At 40.4% G+C, this 22,627-nt stretch overlaps 1 long non-coding RNA gene across 1 annotated transcript in view; it reads right to left on the reverse strand.

Annotated features, from left to right (window-relative positions):
- Positions 1–930: 930 nt before the first annotated feature.
- Positions 931–22,627, reverse strand: part of LOC120318192 — a 30,837-nt gene continuing 9,140 nt past the window's right edge. Inside the window, exons 2-3 of the long non-coding RNA XR_005559435.1 lie at positions 3,634–3,710; positions 931–1,179 (exon numbers count right to left, since the gene is read on the reverse strand). This is a non-coding gene — a long non-coding RNA (uncharacterized LOC120318192). The remainder of the gene's footprint in view (positions 1,180–3,633; positions 3,711–22,627) is intronic.

The following is a 22,627-nucleotide window of genomic DNA, read 5'->3' on the forward strand; positions in this document are numbered from 1 at the left end:
AATAAATCCAATTAAAAATGAAAACAGTGCCCATTCACTTCAATTACTAATCCAACTAATCAATAGAGAAGACAAGAATGCAAAAAAAAAAAAAAAGTTTGAAGTATCCTTTTGCTTATCATAGGAAAAAACCTATGGCTGACTTACAACCACTTGTTTAGTGATCATTAGTAAAAAAAAAAGTGACTTATGATCATTTTTCACATTTACGACCATTGCAGCATCCCCATGGTCATGTGATCAAAATTCAGGCACTTGGCACCTGGCTCACATTTATGATGGTTGCAGTGTCCTGGGATCATGTGATCCCCTTTTACAAACTTCTGACAAGCAAAGTCAATGGGGAAACCAGATTCACCTAACAACTGTGTTGCTAACTTAACAACTGCAGTGATTCACTTAACAGTTGTGGCAAGAAAGGACATAACATGGGGCAAAATTCATTTAACAACTGTCGTGCTTGGCAATAGAAATTTTGGGCTCAATTTTTATGTCAAGGACTACCTGAATCTAATTTTAAATGGAAAACAAAAAAATACCGCAAGTGTAATGGCATGGTATAAATTATTCAAAAGCGGGTTTTTGTCATAATTGATTCATCAGTTGATTCATTAGGAAGTCCAAGTTATAATAAACACAAACCCCAATTAGGGATTACGCTAAATACTTCCCTATCACTAATAGGGTCTCCTCTAACCAACCCAGTGGTTACAATTGATTGCATAGTGCCGGGATAGGCAACCTTGGTTCTTTTATGACTCGTGGACTTCAACTCCCAGAATTCCTGAGCCAGCTATGCTGAGGGAAAAGGGAGAGGTTTCCAAGCTGAGCCATGCTGGCTCAGGAATTCTGGGAGTTGAAGTCCACAAGTCATAAAAGAGCCAAGGTTGCCTACCCCTGGCATAGTGCAACCTGCAACTTTTTGCAGTAAATAAAGCAATATTTTCAATTCCAGAAAGTTTATTCTCTTGTATAAGGTACTTCTCCTATTATATGTTACAACAACATCCTAAGGATCAATAGAGAAATGAAACTACCAGCTCTCCCTCCCTTCTCTCTTAAAGAGTTCTTAAAGCAGGTTTACTTGCCTCAGGTCTTCTTTTGAAAATTGTGCGATCTGCATGGCCACCACCAGGTGTCGCTACGGTGCAGGGCATCATCTCACACTTTAAGATTGTTCTGCTTTTAAGACATTTGAACTTTTCTGTAGAGTCTCATATTTATTTATATATTATATATTTACAAGCATTTTCATAGGTGAGAAGTTCGAGTATTTCTCCTCCTCAAGGCAAAAGAATCATGACTGTGCATCTGCAGCTCCATTTCTGTCACTAAATGCAACCTTCCTTTTGGGTTTACTAGTCTACAGTGGAAGATTCCAGAACAACACTCTGGCCTGGGTGCAGTTCCCTCCTGTTTGTATGCAACATTAGGAAGAAGGTCATTGACCCAAGAGTTACTGTAGACTGGAATTCCTTCTTTCCTTTCAAGAAAGCCTTTCACTAAAAGTCAGGGGAGCGTTAAAGAACCTGGCAGGACTTGTGCAGCTTGCTTTTATCTCTTCTGTGAATGAACAGAGGGCTTAGGTTTCCCTTGCTATCGATCCAGCACCTTTTCCATGATCAAACACTGGTATTGTATCCTGCCCTAGGAAAGTCTCTCTAGAAATCTTTTTTAAGAAGGTTACAGTTCTCTCTCTCTCTCTCTCTCTCTCTCTCTCTCTCTCTCTCCTTCCCATCTTACCTTCCCTATCTAAGCAAACAGTGATAAATATATCTACAGGCAATCCTTGACTTACAACCACAATAAATAGAGCCTGCCCATTATGGTCGTAAGTTGTGATGGACCCATTTTTATGATCTTTTTTGTGGTGGTCGTTAAGTGAACATTGTGGTTGTGCATTGTGAACTGCTGCAGTCATAAAGCAACTGCCACAGTTCTTTGTATTCTCCTCCTCCCCATCTTTAAACAATTTTTTTTGTTTTATTATTTAAATGTGTAATAGATTTAAACGTTTGTAAATCATCCAGACTGGGCTGGACTAGAAGACCTTCAAGGTCCCTTCCAGTTCTATTCTATTCTATTCTATTCTATTCTATTCTATTCTATTCTATTCTATTCTATTCTATTCTATTCTATTCTCTGACAAGATGGGCAGCACAAAAATTTAATAAACAAACAGATAGATAGCTGATTTTACCTGTTGTTCCTTAGTAAAGTATATGGTAAAATAAACAAAGCTTCTGGATAGCGACCTCCTTATGCAGTAAGACCAGATAAATACATACAGTTTGCTACTTATGATGATATAGGTCTGAACAGGAGCGCCTACCCATGTTCTGTCAGGTTAACGTTCCCGGACCAGGAGAGAGAGAGAGAGAGAAAATCAGAGGGAGGGAGGGAGGGAGGGAGGGAGGGAGAGAGAGAGAGAGAGAGAGAGAGAGAGAATCAAAGAGAGACTTGGCATCCTCTAAATCCATTAAGCACCTAGAAGAGATATTTGATTGGCCACTGTGAGAAATAAAGGTTGGACAAAGAAGGTCTTAGTCTGATTACCCAAAACAATTTCTATTTTTTATGTTCTAGTGGCTGGCTCCTAAACCAAATTATTACTATTATGTTATCTGCCTGCCTTTTTCACTGCTATTAATGAAGGATGCATTTGTGACAGAGTACTGTTTTTCCCAGTTTAAGCAAGCTAAATAGAGGCAGGGTATCCCAATGTGATTATTTTCTCCCTTTGCACTAAACATATGCTGCCATCTACACTTTTTCTCCTTAAAAAAAATTAAGCTCGCAATGTAAATATTTGCGTTACTTAGCTTTCTTAAAAAGGATTGGCCACAACTTTATTTTCAAAACTGGCAGAAAGCAGAACGCGTATCCAACTATTTTGCAAGCTAGCTTATCAGATTGGCAAAGAACATGCTAAGTATTATTAAAATGCCATACATTTTTTTCTCTCTTAAAATCAGACAATCCCTGGTATTAACCTGCAGAGCAGAAGTCTTTCTAAAGGTGCCCCTTGTCTGCGAGGTTGATTTATCTGGCCCCCAAGAGAAGTTTTCCTACCTTGTTATATCGTTGTCTTGTAAGTGTAGCTGGAGGGAGGACTTGGTGATATTAAAAACATTTGTAAAACTGTTCCTCTTTCTCTAGGCTTGACTTAATCCAGTCTCTTTTAATTTTACTCCACGTGTTCAGAAATTCAGATTGTTTTGTTTTAATTTGCTTAGCTACACTGAGGGGTTTCTTAAGTAGACAGACAAGGGAGAAGTCCAATCAATTAATGTCAAAGCAAGCGACCAGTCAACAGTCCCTTGATTTGGATCAATTCATGTTCCAGGGAATGAGTCTAACTATATTGCTATCTCAGTTCAACCTAGCCTTCTCTTGAGCTAGTCTAATTTGCAGAGGATAAAAACACAGGAAGCATGTCAAGCAGTGTGATTTGGCCTATTAATTCCTTTCTTCTGCTGCTTGTGGATTTTGGATTGCAGCCTCTAGAATTCCCAGTCAGCAAAGACTACAGATCACTAGAATTCAGTTGTTTAACAATCATGCTGGCTGGGGATGTTGACAGTCATAGTCAAACAATCTGATGAACACAAGATATCAAAAATTGGTACATACAGTATCTATTTGCTGTCTTCCTTCTGGTAGATTGTTCTTCAGTCAGGGACGCACATCTTTCCAGGCTTGGTGGTGATCTGTAATTAGGAATAATAAGTAAGTGGCTTTCTCAAGAAACTTGTATTGTTGTAAAGCACTGCTGGTTTATATTCCATGGAATTTTCCATTGGTCTGGTCATTCAAGGAAACATGGGGAATGCTTTAGGAACCCTGGATGGAATCCTTCTATTCTTTCATTAAGGTCATGTGTGGATGAGTAGAAGGAAGCTCATTAAAAATATTTACAAGCAACCACTTAAGTCCTAAACCAGAAGTAAAGTTTATTAAGGAGCTTACATGCTCCAGTAGACTGTATGCATTTCTAAACTTTCTGTCTTCATGATACAGAAAGCATGAAATACACTGTCATTTCCAAAAGAAACAGAAGAAAGAGTCTAAACTTATTGGTATTAGCCTTGGGATTAGGAGAAAGCAGAATTGAGGCAGAAAGAAAAACAGAGTTCCTTGCTTGCCATCTCTTTTCATGTTCTTAATAGTCAATAGGATAAAAAAAAAATACAGAGTGTGTTCTTCATGGAACTGTATCTCCACGTGGAAGGAGTTGGGTGGAACAAATACTTACAAACTGGAAATAGTTATGTATATAATATAAAGGCAAAAGTAAAAGTTTCCCCTTCTGGCTGTGTCCAACACTAGGGGGCAGTGCTTCTCCGTTTCTTAACTGAGGTAGCCAGCTTTGTCTGAAGACATTTTCCATGGTCACGTAGCCAACATGACTATATGCTGTTACCTTCCCACCGAAGTGGTACCTATTTATCTACTCATATTTGCATGATTTCTAACTGCTAGGTGGGCAGGAGCTGGCCGAGAATGGGAACTCACTCTGTTGTGCAGGTCTCAGGTCTTGAACCTGGACTGTCAGCGACAAGCTCAGCATCTTTAACTGCTGAGCCATCATACCCCCTTTGTATATAAGGTAGGAATGGGATATGTAATAGGTTGCTAAGCCTATCTCATCTGAAAGCCATTGAAGCCCTAAGTCCAGCATCACTGATTCTTCAGCATCTCATAACTGCAGATCTTGAGGAGGTAGCTACTGACATCCACAGAAGAAGGGGGCAAAACCTGCCATATAGTATGCATCCCAGCACAATTATATCCTCCCTCTTTTCTGCATGGACACAGGTGCAAACGGGACACTTCTTATATCATGATATTGTGCCCACTCACTTGCAGATTTTGAAGCCATATTGAGGGGCAGAGGGATGGAGCTGGAGAGTTAAGGATTTCCTTCATGTTCATTTGTCCATCACTTTGCCTGCTTTTTTGATTAAAAGATTGCTAATCTGAATTTGCTTCCTTCTGCCTTTCTTTCTACCCACACATGTTCTCAGTAGGTTGTAACTAGTTAAGTGCAAGCTTTGCCTGTCTCTATCATGAATTTCCTGTAAATAAATCTTTTTTTTCCACCTCCAACTATCAGTTATTTCCCTGAACATAGCCGTCAATTTCACAAATTAGCTCTGGGCCTGTTTGATCAGAAGATGTTGGTGACTTCTGTGGGCTTAAATTAACTTTTCTCTGCTTCTGTGTCAGTTTATTTGAAAGCAGAGCAAAGCTAGGCTTTTTTTTTTTTTTTTGAGCTTCTGGGGAGTTCATCCTCCTACTGGTGGATGTTCCTGTCTCTCTCTGCCTCCTGGCTGCTGGGTTCCAGTGAGCCATTCTTTTCCAAGCAGTTGCTTAAAAAGTCCTCAAGGAGTTTGATACTTCCCATTCCAGCTGGTTCTCTGCCAAACCAAAAGGAGAAACAGCCAGGAACTCTTGTCAATTTCATCCCTGTCTGCTTTGCCTGGGCTCTTGTGGGAAGACTTGGAAGGATCCGGGAAGAACCTGGATCAAACCCAGATGTATTTTAAAGAGGAATTATTCCTGGGGCCTGTTTGCACAGTTTAGGATCTATTTCCTGCTCTTCCCCCACTCCATCTGTTACAGCAGAATGCACCCACAGAGATACTGTGTTGGAAAAAAAAAAAAGCAACTGATTGCAAACTTGCCAATATAGAGTCACATCTTCAGATGCTTTTATAGGCAAAATAGTGATGTGCCCAAGTGGTTTGGACATTTCCTTTCTTGACAAATCATTCCTCTTCTAGTTTGCCATGAGAGCAATATATAGTACGAATGTGGCTGTAATCAGTCTTATTTCTTTTGTTCTGTGTAGAGTGGAAGAGAACAGATTTCTTTTGATTTAGAACTCCAACACAGAGTCTAAGGCACTGAACGAACCAGAATTGTTGTGCTCATCGCTTGTTCAATAAGAAAAAAAATGACTGGGTTTTGATGATCTCAATAGGAGGATTAATACCTAAATTAGACCATTGTATGTTGTCTATAGGAGCCACAGGATGAGGCAGTTTCATGAATGCTACTGCAGCTCACACAGAGGATTTGGAAACTCACATTTTTTATCTCCAGGCTGCTATGATAATATCTCAATCTGCATTCACACAAACTTTTTGAGAGGTATCTGCATATCCAGATGGTGGGCCAATTATATCCAGAACTATGGGTGCCACATGAAGAAGGTGTGAAATGAACCACTTCTTTAAGGACTCATTCAGCCTCCCAATCTGGTGCCATTCAAATGTGTTGGATTGCTATTCTATTCACAACCAGCCAGAATTTCCCAACATTCCCCCTTGAAATGTTAGTAAACAGCAGTTGCTTGCTAAATAGGTAGTTCAGATCACTGCTGTGATGATGTTACCTATGGCAATAATGCAATGAAACTGTTTTTCTTTCCCAGAATAGGAAATTATATGTACAGCTGGACAGAATAACAGAATAATAGAACAGAATAACAGAGTTGGAAGGGACCTTGGAGGACTTCTAGTCTAACCCCCTGCTCAGGCAGGAAACCCTATACCAGTGATGGCGAAACTTTTAGAGACCAAGTGCCAAAAAACTGCCCCCTGCCCCTGCTTCCCCTCCTGTCCTGCCTGCTCTGCCCCTGCCCGCCCCCTGCCCCACCCATCTGCCCACCCACAGGACCATGCACCGCCTCCATGCCCGCCGCAGCAGATTGCCCAGGCAGCCCTGCAGCACCATGGCAGCCATGCCCTCCACCCATACCCCGCAGCATCATCTGCACGCTATGGGGCACAAGGGCAGAGTCTTGTCCCTGCTGCCTGGTTATGTCCTTGGCTGCGCTGCTCTGTGCAGTCCGCGCCCGGGGGTGACTCTCCTCCAGGGGGGCTGGTGGTGAGGAGGGGGCTGCGGGAGGAAACAGGGCTGGGGCGACGGTGCACGTGCCCATAGAGAGGGCTCCGAGTGCCGCCTCTAGCACGCGTGCCATAGGTTTGCCACCACTGCCCTATACCATTTCAGACAAATGGTTGTTCAATCTCTTCCTAAAAACCTCCAGAGTTGGACTGTCCCCAACTTCTGGAAACAAGCCAGAAATTGATTAATTGTTCTAATTGTTAGGAAAATTCTGCTAACTAATCTCTTCTTGATTAGTTTCCATCAATGGTGAAAAAAGTGAGATTATACATTTACGCAAGAAAAAACAAAAGGTATAGCATAGGTGGTATCTGGCTCAATAGTAGTAACTGTGAGAGGGATCTTGGAGTCCTAGTGGACAATCACTTACTGTAAATATGAGCCAGGAGTGTGCTGCAGTTGCCAGAAAAGCCAATACAATGCTAGGCTGCATTAACAGAAGGATAGAATCAAGATCATGTGACGGGTTAATACCACTTTATAATGCCTTGGTAAGACCACACTTGGAATATTGCATCCAGTTTTGGTCTCCATAGTATAAAAAAGATGTTGACACTCTAGAAAGAGAAGAGTTACAAAGATGGTTAGGGGACTGGAAACTAAAACATATGAAGAAAGGTTGCAGGAATTGGGTATGTCTAGTTTAATGAAAAGGACTAGAGGTGACATGATAGCAGTTAGAACAATTAATCAGTGGAATGACTTGCCTCTAGGAATTGTGGATGCTTCAACACTGGAGGTTTTAAAGAAGAGATTGGATAACCATTTGTCTGAAATGATATAGGGTTTCCTGCCTGAGTAGCGGGTTGGACTAGAAGACCTCCAAGGTCCCTTCCAGCTCTGTTATTCTGTTATTCCATTGCTTCTTGTTCTGCCTTCAGGTACTTTGGAGAATTCCTCTTCTTTGTGGCAGCCTCTTAGATATTGGAACACTTACACAACTTTTCTTAGCAGGGCATCAACAACACAAAAACGTCTTTGTACTAAAAAAATGTTGCTGGAATACAGAATTGAATTCCTTTGGAGAAAGGTGCTTTTAGCCTTTCCTCCTGCATCTAGTGAAATTTATATGCTTTAACTGCCTCTGTGAGGATATCTGCATAATTTGAATAAGTTGAATGCCTTTGTCTCCTTTTAATATATTTATTTATTGCAAGTGCTTCTACGCCACCTCAATTCCATTGTAAGCAGCTTACGATGTAATCCATTAGAGTAAATGAAAATGCATTGATGTTATATAATAGGAATAACAATAGTTATAAATGCTAACAACTAACAGTAAATACTAAAAACCTAAAGGCAACATTATTCTTTATTTACTTCTTTTTCCCAATCTATATGGTTGCCCATCTCAACAGATGACTGGCAGCGATCAGAATTAAAGAACTGCAAACATTTCAAAGATTAAAATACAAAGCAGTCAAGGAACATCAAACCCAGATCACAAATACAACAAAGAGGCAGGCTCCCGAACACACTCACGGCCTAGGCCTGGGCACAGAATCAGGTCATTGCAAGGCCATCATCCAATCCTCATAAAACCTAAGTCACCCAGATTCATCTTAGTTCATGTACATGTCTTATCCTATTCCCACTCCCCAAATGCACTTTAAAATGCCACATTTTCAAATTCAGTTTGCTGAACTTGAGAAGTGAAACTATTGATTCTTCTACTCAGACGTTCTATAACAAGGGAGCTTTTGCAGAGAAGGCTTCTGAGTCTTGCCTTGTCTTACATTGAGAGAGGCAGAGAGTCTCAGCAGACTCTCAAATCTTGGGGGAAGCGAAAGCAATCTCATAAATAGCCATGCAGGACATTAATGTTGATAAGTAGCTCTTTGAATGTAGCCCAGAGACAAACTGGCAACCAGTGCAGCTGTCACAATACTTGTGATATGACATTAATGACGTTGTTTTCCCAAAAATAAGGCCTGGTCTTCTTCTTATTATTATTATTTTGCTTCCAAAAGAGGCACCAGGTCTTATTTTTGGGGAGTGTCTTTTCCACTCACCTTGCGATGGTGGCACCAAAGCCCTGCTCAGCCGGCCCATTTGTTCTGTGGCTGAAGGAAATGACTCTGCAACTGAGAATGGTGCTCTGGCCTGCATTTCACTGTCAGAGGCCTTCCAGAAAGGCCTGTGCAACCGAGAACTGAGCTATAGACTCAATCTATAGCTCGGTTCTCGGCTGCAGAGGCCTGAAATCCAGGCCTAAGCTCCATTCTCAGTTGAAGAGGCATTTCCTTTGGCTGCAGAAGAAGTGGTTTGGTGAGGCAAGGGAGGTGTCGATTCATGGGAGGCCTGCCTGCAGTGGCAAGTGGGTGCTGGGTGCGTGGGATGGCTCCACCCCCCCCAGCTTGATTTTTAGGCGTGTGCCTCATCCCAAAACTAGGGCTTATTTTGGGGGGGTAGGGCTTATATTAGGCCCACCCCCCAAAAGCAAGCTAGGGCTTATTTTCGGGATAGGTCTTACTTTCGAGAAAACATGACTGTCCCAGTTAATATGTGGGCCTGTAGATGCCTTTTCCCAGTAGTCCTCAAGAGCAGCTTGATGCAAAACACATTACAGTGGCCCATTTATAAAATGAGAAAGGTATAAGTCAATTCCATCTGCTCCTGGAACAATCAAAACCCTCCTGGCCACACCTTCCAGCAGAAGGGGTCAGATTGATTGTGTGATTGTTACACACCATCCATTCAGTACCAACTTTTACTGATGATGTAGATGTCAAGGTTCCAACTAACAAACCCAACCAAGTAAGCACCCATGAGACTTTCCAATCTCTTTATGCAAAACTTTATTGAGTACAACATTTTGGCACAATTGAAAGCAAAGCCAGCTCTGGTTATTTTCCGCATGAACCACTATAATTAAAACATACAATTCTCTCTCCCCCAATCAAGTGTCAAAAGTTTGTTATGAGAAAGTGTTCTGTGAGTTGATAAACACCTGCAAAACGTCCTTGGTTCACACGGTCAGATTTCTTCTTGTCTGGAGTCTGCATTCCATTTTCCCCATCCCCTCCCCCCCAGTGCATTGGCAAGCTAAGATACAGTAATGGTGGCAACATCGTGCACTGCTTCAAACTTGACAATAGATAAATTTTCTCCAGAAGGATCTGTCCCCAAACTGATCCTTCATGTATTCCAGCAGTGCATCTACAGTATTTCCATTATAACTGAATCTATCAACCTTGCTCTTTCTCTTCTTCTCTTTCCTTTCAGGGGTCCAGGAGCACTTCCAAATTACATGGCAGCTTTTTGTGGGGAAAACAAAAACCCATCTAGAGCTAAAGTTGGTCTTGTTCCAGAGTTGTTTGCTGTGTTATTCAACATCAGTACAGAATTGCCAAAACATCTGATTGAAATAGCTACAGGTACTTATTACAAAAGATTAGCACCAGTTAAAGACAATGGTTACCTTCCTTTGTGAAAGATCAAACATAATTTAAACCATGGTGCTTATTTTGGAAGAAGGGCTGGAATGAAAAGAACTGCTCTTCATATAATTTTATTCTTTTTCAAATACTTCCAATTCCCTAGCTTATTTGGCTTTGTAAACGGCATAGAATTAGTTCATTTATATATAATTATAAACAAACTAGGGTCACGTGAACCAAACAATATAAGCAAAAGGAGGGTAAAGGTTTGGGTACACCAAATATGAATCATTACTTTGATGCTTTTCCATTATGATAATTAGATACTTTTCAATTAAAATGCTTTCAATTAAAATAATTAAGTCATGTTATTTGTTCCTCAAAAGATGTGAGACTGGAAAGCGGGGGTGGGAGCATGTATGATGCCTTAAGCTCTTTAAGGCAATGCAGGATAGAAATTAACAACACCAGGCTAAGCTGCTATACACCCATCATATCCAGAATATGGGTCTGCTTCCACCCCCTAAAATTAGAAAAACCCTTCCTGTATGCAGAGTCTAAAAAGCTTGCAATACAGGTGGTCTTTGATTTACAACAATTTGTTTAGTGACCATTCAAAGTCTACAGCAGCGCTGAGAAAAGTGACTTATGAACATTGCAGCATCCCTGTGGTCACATGATCAAAATTTGGACGCTTGGTAACTGGCTCATATCTACAATGGTTGCAGTGTCCTGGGGTCATGTGATCTCCTTTTGTAAACTTCTGACAAGCAAAGTCAGTGGGGAAGCCAGTATTCACTTAACATCCATATTACTAATTTAACAACTGCAGTGATTCACTTAACAACTGTGGCAAGAAAGGTCATAAGATGGGACAAAATCCACTTAACACATGTTAGCAACAGAAATATTGTGCTCAGCTATGGTTATAAGTTGAGGACCTCCTGTGTACACAATTTTTCTGTGACTGCTCTAAAATATACATCTCAGTATATTTCTCCACTACCAAACTCGCCCCCCCCCCAGTGCAATTAGGAATTCTGGGAGTTAAAGTCTCCACAGATGAAGAAAATTTGATTGAAGAGGACCTCTGGGTCCTGTTACAACTTCTTTAACCAGCTAGAAGTTGAGTTTTGGTAACACTTTGCTGAACTCAACAGATCATGTAAAACTGAAAGCTACTACTACCAGTAGGTGCACACCCACTTCAGCTGCAACTTCATATCAGCTGTGAACAAGAGCACAACTTCAGTTTTTCAGAGTTTAGCTATGTCTCTGGAAGGCTCAGGGATCATGCTCAGTCCCTCTCACTCAAAGTTGGATGAAAACCTAGTAGTTGTTGTTTTTCAAGATGGCGTTGCCTGGTTTGGCTGTGGCTTCATCAGCTCTTGAAGGTGAAAAATAATGTTTGCCCTGAATGGAAGCCCAGGGACAGAAACTACAAGCATAGACTTTGCATTTATGCAGAAAATGAATGGGAAGCCAGACTGACAAGGTTACAGATCCAATAAGGCAGGGGTGTCAAACTGCCGGCCCGTGGGCCGGACACGTCATGTGGAAGCCAGGCCCATCTCATTGCCAGCAATGGCAAAACTGTCCTGATACGTTGCACAACGTCATGTGACGTCGTGAATTTGACATGTCTGCAATAAGGTATTATGATGAATGCTTTCCTAGCCAATCCAATGATGCTGAGGGGGCTCTTGAAAGGATGACATCTGACTCTTCCTTCAGTTTTTCCATTGGACCAAGTGTTAGCGCAGTGAATGTTTTCACCCTAATGGTTTGAATCCATCTTTTGTCCTTCTATGATCTGAAATCTTTTTGGAAGAGAATCACATGTTCCAGTTCCTGTAAGGTCAACCCAAAAATGCTCTGGCTTTTCTGGGCAAAAGAGCCCAAATGCAGACCTCCAGCCCTCATCATTTTGAAAGTGCTGGAGGATGCAAGTAGAATGCACACATTGATTTATTTTTAATGCTTTGAAAAAGGAGAAGGGGGTGGGGATTAGGCACAAATCCAGGGCGGGCAAATAGTTATTACTGTTTGGCCACTGAGTACTGATTGGCCAGCAGTTCCTAGCATGAAAACACATCACGTCCTTCTAGTGTTCTTATTTCCTAAGAGATTTGTGTTGGAACTGAACAGATTTGGGAATGCGAAGAACAGTTATCTAGAACAGGAGTCCCCAACCCCTGGGCTCTGTCCCACTACCGGGGGTGTGGCCTGTTCAAAAACCAGGGCATGCAAGCGATAGGCAAGCACACAAAGCTCCATTTGAGCCAGCGGCGGGCAAGCTCCATTTGTGCAAGCTTAGGGCCCTTGTGCTCATGCACAAAGCTCCACTTGTGCAAGTGGAGGGCACTTGTCTGTGAAGCTCCATTCATGTGAATGTGGGTTTGCGCACAAGCACTCTTTGCTCGCATGAGTGGAGCTTCACGCTCAAGAGCAAGCACCTTCCACTCGCACACCAAGCTCCATTCATGTGAGTGGAGGGCACATGTCCCCACCACTTGTACCAATGGAGCTGTGTGCACACACGTGCACACTTGCCACTCACACATCCCCCCCCCCACGCATCATGCCAGGCAGCCAAGGTGGAAAAGTTGGGGACCACTGATCTAGAATTCTCCTGAGATATCTTTTGGGAACAGTGGTGTCTACAGGGCAGATTAAAAAAAAAGAAAGAAAAAAGAAATCGAGAGTTGCATCTGCACAAAGCTCTCCCCCTTTTTGTCATGCATGTTACCTATTTATTTATTTATTACATTTGTTTGCTGCCCTTCTTACTTTGAGGTAATGATCTATGACATATGCTTAAAAGTTGTATATTAAATTATAGCCATCTATAATTTTTACACACACATACACACACACACGCACACCACTTCTGCCTGGACATATAGGCTTCCCTTTCTGAGAGTTTTGAAAATAGCTTCAGAGTGTGCGCACACACACAGATACAGACATACACACGAACACACATACACCCACACACAAACTGTGGATGCATTTGACTTGCAGTCACCTGCTAGTGCTTGATGTCTTATCTTTTTGGCTCAAGTAGACCAGGAGGAAAAGCAGAGAGATGTTGCTTTAGAGCACAATGTTGGATTTCATCAGGTATCACTTTAACAAAATTGACTCCATTGATTCAGTACAATCCTCTTGTGTGGCCTCCCTCATCCTCATGAGGTTCATGAGACCTGGACTAGACATCAGGCTACTCTCTGTAATGTGCCCCGTCCTTTGGAAAACACTTTCTCTAGAAGGTTGAGTAGCCTCTCTCTTCTTATCTTCTGAAAGATGCTCAAAACTTTTTTTGTCCTACTTGATTGAACAAGGGCATCTCTTTATACATTTGTTTGCACAGTTGGGGCTAGATGGCATTGGTTTTCTTTATATTCATTTTGACTTTTTTTTTTAAACCTTGTAAATACAGAATCATATGTTCAGATTCTGAAAGCATTAAGAAATACGACAAATATAAATAAATAAAATATAGGCATATGCTGTAAAAATTTAGGAGGAATGAATGAAGATCTGGGATTCCATTCCTTGGTCCTTCACTTTCCCATGTGTGCTTTTACTTGCATTAGCAACATAATCTACCATCAGTGCATCACTAACCAGCAGGGCCACGTATTATTTGAAAAAGTTTTGGGAATGCATTGGAGTTCACCTGAACATAGCACCATTTTGCTGTTTGTGAAAGCAGCCCAACCTATGGAAGCCTGAAGAAAAGATATAGCTACTTTAAAGGGTCCGCTCATTAAAGTTAATATCACTCTTCCAATTATATTCTAAGCATGCACAACCTACCATTTAGTCAGTGGATATTTCTACTGTCTAAATTTTTTGTCTGTGTTTTAATGCAGCAAACTTTCAGAGATTTCTCTACCAGAATCAAACAGAGTGACTGTTGCTATGAGCTGAAGGCATGAACAACTTAGATACATACACAACCCACAATCCTGTTTTTGTGGCCTCTTACAACCCCTTCTGAACATCACTGAATTTTAATTTCCGACCTTTTTGAAGCACAAAGAGTTGAAAAATGACATCCTTAGTATAGCCCAATTACTATATTTTTAGGCATATAAACAATATAGAAGATATTCAAGCACATATTTGCAATTATCGCATAATGCCAAATAATTCAACAGCAGGGCAAATTCTATAAGAGTGTAAGTCTGATATCCCAAAATAGCAGCATACATGCAAAGGCAGGCAAGTAATGTAATACACCCACAAGTAACAACAGCATTAAAATTGGGGACGAGACATCCAAGGGTATATACACACATTACTGCATCAAGTGATTTATTGGAATATTAGAGGCCAACATTTGGTGACTCAGCAGTTTTTAAAAGTACTGCAGGGCATGCTAATAAGATAGGAATCATGCAGAGAATAAGAAGATGCTTCCAAAATGAGCCACAGATGTAGTAGACGCAATATAAACTGAAACACAAAATGGACATTACAGATTACTGCATGTATGGACAGAAATACTTAATTATGATTATAGTAAATTATTGTAAATTATATGTAAAATTTGAGCAGGTTTTCCAGCTGGGTAAGAGCTTCTTGTAAATAAAGAGAATGTTAGATCAGAAGACAGGCATCAGTGCAGTTCAGTCACTGGTCTCATGCATGTGTTTTACTACCATTGTAGAGCCTATGTAAACCCATAAACATTGCTGGAAAGGAAAGAAAAAAAAAACCCAAGACAGGCAGCTTTTAAAACAGTAATTATCTACTAATCTGAACAATAGCAACCCAGAATTTTAGGTAAAAATAAAATTTTAAGTCAGTTTGGTAGCTTCATAGCCAGATTTATTTATTTATTGATTTCCCACTTTTATTATTTTTACAAATAATTCAAGGTAGCAAACATAGCCAACGCACCCTCCACCAAACATAGCCAACATACCCTCCACCTCTTGTTTTCCCCACAACAACTCTGAGGTGGATTGTGCTGAGAAAGAGTGACTGATACAAAATCACCCAGCTCGGCTGGATTTGAATTCACAGTATCCCGTATCCTGGTTTCTAGCCTGGTGCCTTAACCACTAGATCAAACTAGTCTTCTTCTTCTTCTTCTTCTTTCTTCTTCTTCTTCTTCTTCTTCTTCTTCTTCTTCTTCTTCTTCTTCTTCTTCTTCTTCTTCTTCTTCTTCTTCTTCTTCTTCTTCTTCTTCTTCTTCTTCTTCTTCTTCTTCTTCTTCTTCTTCTTCTTCTTCTTCTTCTTCTTCTTCTTCTTCTTCTTCTTCTTCTTCTTCTTCTTCTTCTTCTTCTTCTTCTTCTTCTTCTTCTGTCTTCTTCTCTTCTTCTTCTTCTTCTTCTTCTTCTTCTTCTTCTTCTTCTTCTTCTTCTTCTTCTTCTTCTTCTTCCTTCTTCTTCTTCTTCTTCTTCTTCTTCTTCTTCTTCTTCTTCTTCTTCTTCTTCTTCTTCTTCCTCTTCTTCCTCCTCCTCCTCTTCTTCTTCTTCTTTTTCTCCTCCTCCTCCTCCTCCTCCTCCTCCTCCTCCTCCTCCTCCTCTTCCTCCTCCTCCTCCTCAGCTTCTTATTGCTTTTTTTTTTTTTTCAATTTCTCATTCTAGCCTGCAATCCAGATGTTTCCTGGTGGCTTCCCACCCAGCTACTAACCAGTCAACAAATCCTTAACTTTTCAAGATCAGTCAAGATTGATCAGCTACTACCACCTAATGAGGCAGAATAATGGCATGCAGTTTTAATTAGTATATTGGCACATCCTAAGTATTCTTAATATACACTAGGACCAGTTCTGATATAGGATACATAGGACAAACTACATAGAAAGAACTCGTACATGGGAGCTACCCCCATGTGTATTACAGCCTCCAACTCTGCCAACAGCAGCTCACCAAGTGAATTTGATCAGCAAGGTCAAAAGACCAGTGGTGGAAATATGATATTTAAGCCAGCCTTTCTTGGCTGACTAGAAAATCTGAAAGTTGAAGTCCAGTTATATGAAGAGCACCAGGTTTGGTGAATTTCTACTGAGTTTAAGTTCTTGAAAGACACTGAGCCTTAACCTGTCCTCCAGGATAATTTGAAGAAGATATTTGAAATGGCAGCACTCTCTACCCAGAATGATTGTGAGTTGAACTTGTGAACCAGTGTTTCTCAACCTCGGCAGCTTTAAGATAGGTGAACTTCAATTCCCCAAATTCTCCAGCCAGCATGAGAAACACTGCTCTGAACTCTAGGTTTGATCTCATCAATGTTTTCACACCAGAACAAGCAAATCAGCTAGCTCACAAAGGCTACTCGTATCTCTTTGGGGGAAAGAGCTGAACCAAAAGGTATATAAAACTTTACTTGACTCTAGTCTAGACTTTGTAAGTGTAAGTTATATGAGAGTTGTCAGGTTTTTTAAAATTCATATTTCTGCATGAGGGGTCCTTGGTGCTCTCTGAGTTTGCTTGTTTTCTTGCGAATGTTTCATTACTCTAACTAGGTAACATCATCAGTCTGACTAGCACTGATGATGTTACCTAAGTTAAGGTAATGAAATGTTTGCAAGAAAACAAGCAAGCTCAGAGAGCACCAAGACCCCTCATTTCAATCCTGAGCTACAAATATTCCCCATTGATATTTCTGCATGTTATAATAAACCCTGAGATAATACAGTCCCTCCCTCCCTCTTTTCCTTCTTTCCTTCCTTCCTTCCTTCCTTCCTTCCTTCCTTCCTTCCTTCCTTCCTTCCTTCCTTCCTTCCTTCCTTCCTTCCTTCCTTCCTTCCTTCCTTCCTTCCTTTTCAGCTTCTCCTTACAAAAAAGTAAATTCTCATTGAGGTGGCTCTTTGCACATGCGTATTTAATTGTTTGTGCATACAGAATATAAAGCAGAGTTACAGTCAGAGATCTTCCTGTACCTCAAACTGTCCAAACAGCCAAATTCTTCAGATGGAAGAACAGCTTGAGGCTTCCGGCGATGGCACCCGTGCAGGAGACTTCCTGAATGTTCCCTGTGTGGAGCATTAATAAGATCTTTATGATACAAATGGCAAAGCTGGTGCGTTTTTGAAGAAAAAAAGATCAATCAAAATAACAACCTGCACAAACACGCACTTTGACATGTCTGAGCTATTTGGCACCAGAGGGAGATTGCTTTTGAATTTCTGAGCAGGTTGCCTAAAAGCGGCAATGAGATCATGTTATAGAAGTGCCAGCAAGTGAGGTGCTGTACACGATGAAACTTAGAAGTATTTTTTTTCCAAAGTGGGAAGCGTAGACATCAGCTTTATTAGCTATCTCAGATTCTTAGCTCTGTTTGTGTCCCTGACATACAAAGCAGGCAGACATGCAGAGTGAGATGGAGGAAATTGCATTCAAGAACTACACTAGTAGGAGAAGAGATGCCTGCTCTGCAGCTTGACTGAGAAACCCAGTCTTGGAATCATGCAATATGGGAAACTGTATGTCTGAACGCGAGTGTCACTATTCATCAATTTATTAGATTTTATCCCATCTTTATTATTTTTATAAGTAGCTCAAAGTATCTAATTCTTTTTCCTCCTCCTATTTTTCCCATAACAAGCACCCTGGGAGGTGGGTTGGCTGAGAGAAAGTGTCTGGCCCAAAATCACCCAGCTGGTTTTAATGCTTAGGGTGGGACTAGAACTCACAGTATCCTGGTTTCTAGGCCAGCACCTTAATCAGTACATCAAACTGACTCTTTTTGCCTTTTCATTTCTTCTGTGATAAAAACCAGAACCTATTATTGAACAACAGCTATCAACAGGAATCTGCATAGCTTATTGAGTAGTGGCTCCTTATTGGAGGAAAAGCATGCTTGGATATGGTTGACCTATGGCTCAGTGATCTGAATTGCAAAACTCTAAAGGACCACTAGATGGGGCATAGGAATCAAGGCTTTTTTGCATCTTTGCTGCCATCTGTTAGTCTTCTGGAGTACTGCGGTATCAAATCTGATATCCCTAGATTTCTTCTCTATCTATTTCTGTCTTCAGGTCCTATGTCACAGTCAAAGGGTCAGTTGCCAATCCAGTTGGCATTTTGAAAAGGCTTTTCAAGATCCTGTCTTGTTCCTGCTGTGCACATTCAAAAGCAAGACTGCGGGCGTATGATTGGGCCGCTCCAGCCCAGTGTGCAAACAGTGCACTGCACAAGAGCACCACATGACAAGGACACCAGTAGCAAAGTAAGCAGATTGTTTTTAAATGGCAGGCAAGTGTATATACATGTGACTAGAATATTTTAAAAAAATGTGTTTTTTTTTGGCAGGGTGCTAAGCTGAATTCTACACGCCAAACCTCTATTACTGCTCCAGGAAGAGCTTTGAGCTTTCCTGTATGAATTATTATTTTCTCCTTAACTGTGTTTCATACTGAACTGTGTTTAGAGGAAAAGGGAAAGTGGGGGAGATAGTAAATGGAAAGGGGTCGTCATGCAATCAATCCTTGTTGTAGTCATGCTTTGAACAGCCTGGTATGCAAATTTTAGCATTAAAGGCTAAAGGCATAAATGTTGGCTGAAAAATGAATAACCCATGAATAAGGTGGGGATGGGAACCGGATGGGAAGTGATTAAATTATGAATACACATATATACATTAACACATTTGTCCCTGGGGATGAGAATGAGAAGCTACATAAAAAAGGGGTGTTTTGTGAAAAGCTGGCAAAAAGACACGAACCAGGTGACCAGCAGAAAAACAGAAAGAAGCTATTTTTAAATATAAAGCCTTTTTAAACATCCTTTAGATTTAATTTACTAAAGAGGAAAATTAAGAGAAAGATTCAAATACCACATTTGGAAAACATCTAAGAATGGTCTGTTTTCTTAGGGGTTACTGTCTTTCAAGCTTTCAACTCTGACCTACCCTAGCCTATTGTCTGTGTCCAAGGCTGCAGAATAGAAAAATTCATAAATGTAATTAACCCCAAAGTATACAAAATCTCTTCTGGTTATTTTCCCAATATTTTCTCAATATGACGTTAGAAGACCTTAGGAAACCTAATCTGCTATAGCAAAAATATAAATGAAATGCCACTCTGTTTAAATAGAAACTATCCCCCCTCATCTGAAGATTAAACTAAAAATTTGATAATGATTCAGATATGAGTGTGTGTAAAATTTTCTAGAAAATCAGTCCCCATCAGCTGAAATAATGTAAACCAGGAGCAACTTTACTTAATGAGCATCTGTTAGCATATTGCTTGGATGTTTTTTTATTTGTATGTCCAAAAATAAAAAAAATGTAAGGGCTTCTTTAAAAAAAAGATAATAAATAAAAGAAATTACAATTTCACATGATGCTACATGCCCTGACTTCAAAAGTTATACAGGTAGTTCTCAACTTATCACCATCATTTAGTGACCATTCGAAGTTACAAGAGCACTGTAAAAAGTGACTTATGACCGTTTCCCACACTTACGACCATTGCGGGTTCCCTGTGGTCACATAATCAAAATTCAGATGCTTGGCAACTGACTCATATTTACGATGGTTGAAGTGTCGCTGGGGGTCATGTGATCACCTTATATGATATTCATCTGATAAGCAAAGTCAATCGGGAAGTCAAATTCACTTAACAGCCATGTTACTAACTTAACAACTGCAGTGATTCGCTTAACAACTGTGGCAAGTAAGGTCATAAAATGAAGCAGAACTCACTAAACAGCTGTCTCGCTTAGCAACAGAAATTTTGGGCTGAACTGTGATTGTAAGTCAAGGATTACCTCTACCCGCCCTTTTTTTTTTTTTTTTTTTTTGAGCCTGGAGCCAAAGTCTTGATCAGGTCTGGATTTTTTAAGTACTGAAATCCTGCAAGGGCCAAGTTCATCATCCCTTTTCCCCTGCTGATTAATCAGCAACTCAGACACAACAATGTTCTAATTGCTGCAATTTTATCACCTCCCCCTCATTTATTGGCACCAGTTATCTCCCAGCATCAGAGTTAATGAAAGAAATATTTCAACTCAGCCTCTACTAGAAATCTAGAGAAAAGATCATCTCCTCACAGTTTTAGCAGTCTTCTTTCTCCCAATAAATATGACTCAGTTTTCTAACTCATCTGTATGTCGATGTATTGTAGGCTTCCTAGCTACCAAGTCGAGTTACACAAAGGAGCGGATTATCCGTAACGCCTGCATTTCAGCTTCTGCAGGCACACGATTGGTTAAGGAACCGATTCTGCAGGCTTTACCCATTTCAATAAATAATAACCTTCTGACAGAATGGTGCATTGCTGAAGTGCAGTGCCAACCTCTATGCAAGAAACTAGAAAGAAATTAAGCAGAAGAGTCAAGAGATTTCTAAAGGAATGGAAAATTAATGACTAGCACTTTTGCTTATCGGGGTTTAAAATAGAGACAGAGAAATTATACAAACCCCTTCAATTATCTTCTTTTTCACTAGTCTCCAGAGATGTTTCAATGTATTAGCAGGCCATATGCATGATTTTATAGAGATTTTTTTTTTTTTTTTTTTTTGCAGAGGAGGTCATTTTGATCACAAGCATGTTCCTGTTCCCCTCCAGCTTGCAAAGGCCTTCTCAACTTGAAATTCTAATTACTGGAAATTGGTAGTAGTAGAAGCAGCTATCTGTGAGAAATGTTTCATATTTATTTAGCATTAGTCATGGGCAGAACAGGAGAAAGAAAACTGGGAAAAGGGTTTCAAATAGTGAACAGTCTTAGGGGCCACTTTACTTGATCTATTGATAGCATCTGTTGATTTTTTTTTCTTTGTACTAACTAGATAGAAGAGAGGTTTCTGGCTGTGACAATAGGCTAGGCTAGGATTTCATTTGGGGGGATCCTTCTCCGTCTCTTCTTCTAAAATGACATAGAAAAGGGGGGGAAACGAGAGCGGCAGCTGTTGATCATTGAAAATATAGAGGAGCATGTAGCAAAGAAATACTGGGTGGACATTTTATTTATCAATATAGAACCTAGTTGCTAACATTCAAACCTGTTCTTCCAACATTCCATCATGCACACTTGTCAAATACTCAAGAAAAAAAAATACAAAATTACTTAATGCTTGGACTCAACATAGGCAAATAGAGTTCCCATACTGTATGAACTTAAGGGTTTCCCATCCATTCTTGTGGAGAAAGGAAAACTTAAGCACTTTAGGGGCCCAGGTGGCAAGGGAAACTTAATCTTTATCATGGCATGGGGTCTTTCAGGCTTTTATAGACCATCTGTCAACTATCCCACTTGGCACATTCGACAAAAGAAACTCCTGGCTCTCTAGATTGACCAAGAGTGTAGCTTTATTGAAAGATCCATCTAGGCACAGCAGAAGCAAAGTCACTTCTGAGATTTTCCTGCGAAAATCCATACAGACAAAACCCCCTTTTCCCTCCCTCTGGGCTACCCACAGTTCATAGTTCACCAATTGAGGTTCAGTTCTTTTGTTTTGGGAAAAACTCTCTGTGCCGCTCAAACATTCTTCATAGTTAGTAACGTCTCTTCGGCAACAGAAGGCTCTCTTGCACTCCATAGCCTCCTCCCCTTTTATTAAGAGGCGTTCTATTCAGAAGGGTTTTTTAAGAAGAATGTCCACATACAGATAGTCCTTGACTTTCAAAGTTAGAACGGCAGGAAGAAAAGTGAGTTGGGATCATTTTTCACACTTACAACCATTGTGACACCCCCATGGTCAAAATGATCAAAATTCAGATGTTTGGAAACGGACTCATATTTATGACAGTTTGCAGTGTCCTGGGGTCCTGCGATCCCCTTTTGCAACCTTCTGACAGGCAAAGTCAATGGGGAAGCCAGATTTGCTTCACAGCCATGTTACTAACTTAGCAACTGCAGGGATTCACTTAACAAATGTGGCAAGAAAGGTCACAAATGGGTCAAAACTCACTTAACAAATATCTCACTTAGCAACAGAAATTTTGGGCTCAATTGTGGTCGTAGGTTGAGGACTACCTGTTTTTCTAAAATGTTACATTTGGATGTATAAATGGGTTTGGGCATTTAGGAATTTATTGGGATGCTGCAATTGGGGGACACCCTTCCTACTATGCCCTTTTACAATTCCTGTAACTTTTGTCAAAAATGATATGGAATTTCAGCAAATTAAATGGCAGTTTTGCAAAATATAATGCTCTTTTAGATATATAAATGCTCCACACTTTCCTAGGATAGTAGATTGATCAAAGCAGTCAATGCAATCTAGAAATAAAGCATTGAAATGCACTGGGTTGCACAGCAATGATGAATATGAATAGAGTATGAAAAAGCAAGGACATCAGCCTGGCAATTAAATGCAAATTAGTCCACACTAGAATGCATCCCAGAGCTACCTACATTTGCCAAATT

This window comes from Crotalus tigris, unplaced genomic scaffold (genome assembly GCF_016545835.1).
Source record: "Crotalus tigris isolate CLP2741 ecotype Arizona unplaced genomic scaffold, ASM1654583v1 scf7180000020112.174653, whole genome shotgun sequence".
NCBI lineage: Eukaryota > Metazoa > Chordata > Lepidosauria > Squamata > Viperidae > Crotalus > Crotalus tigris.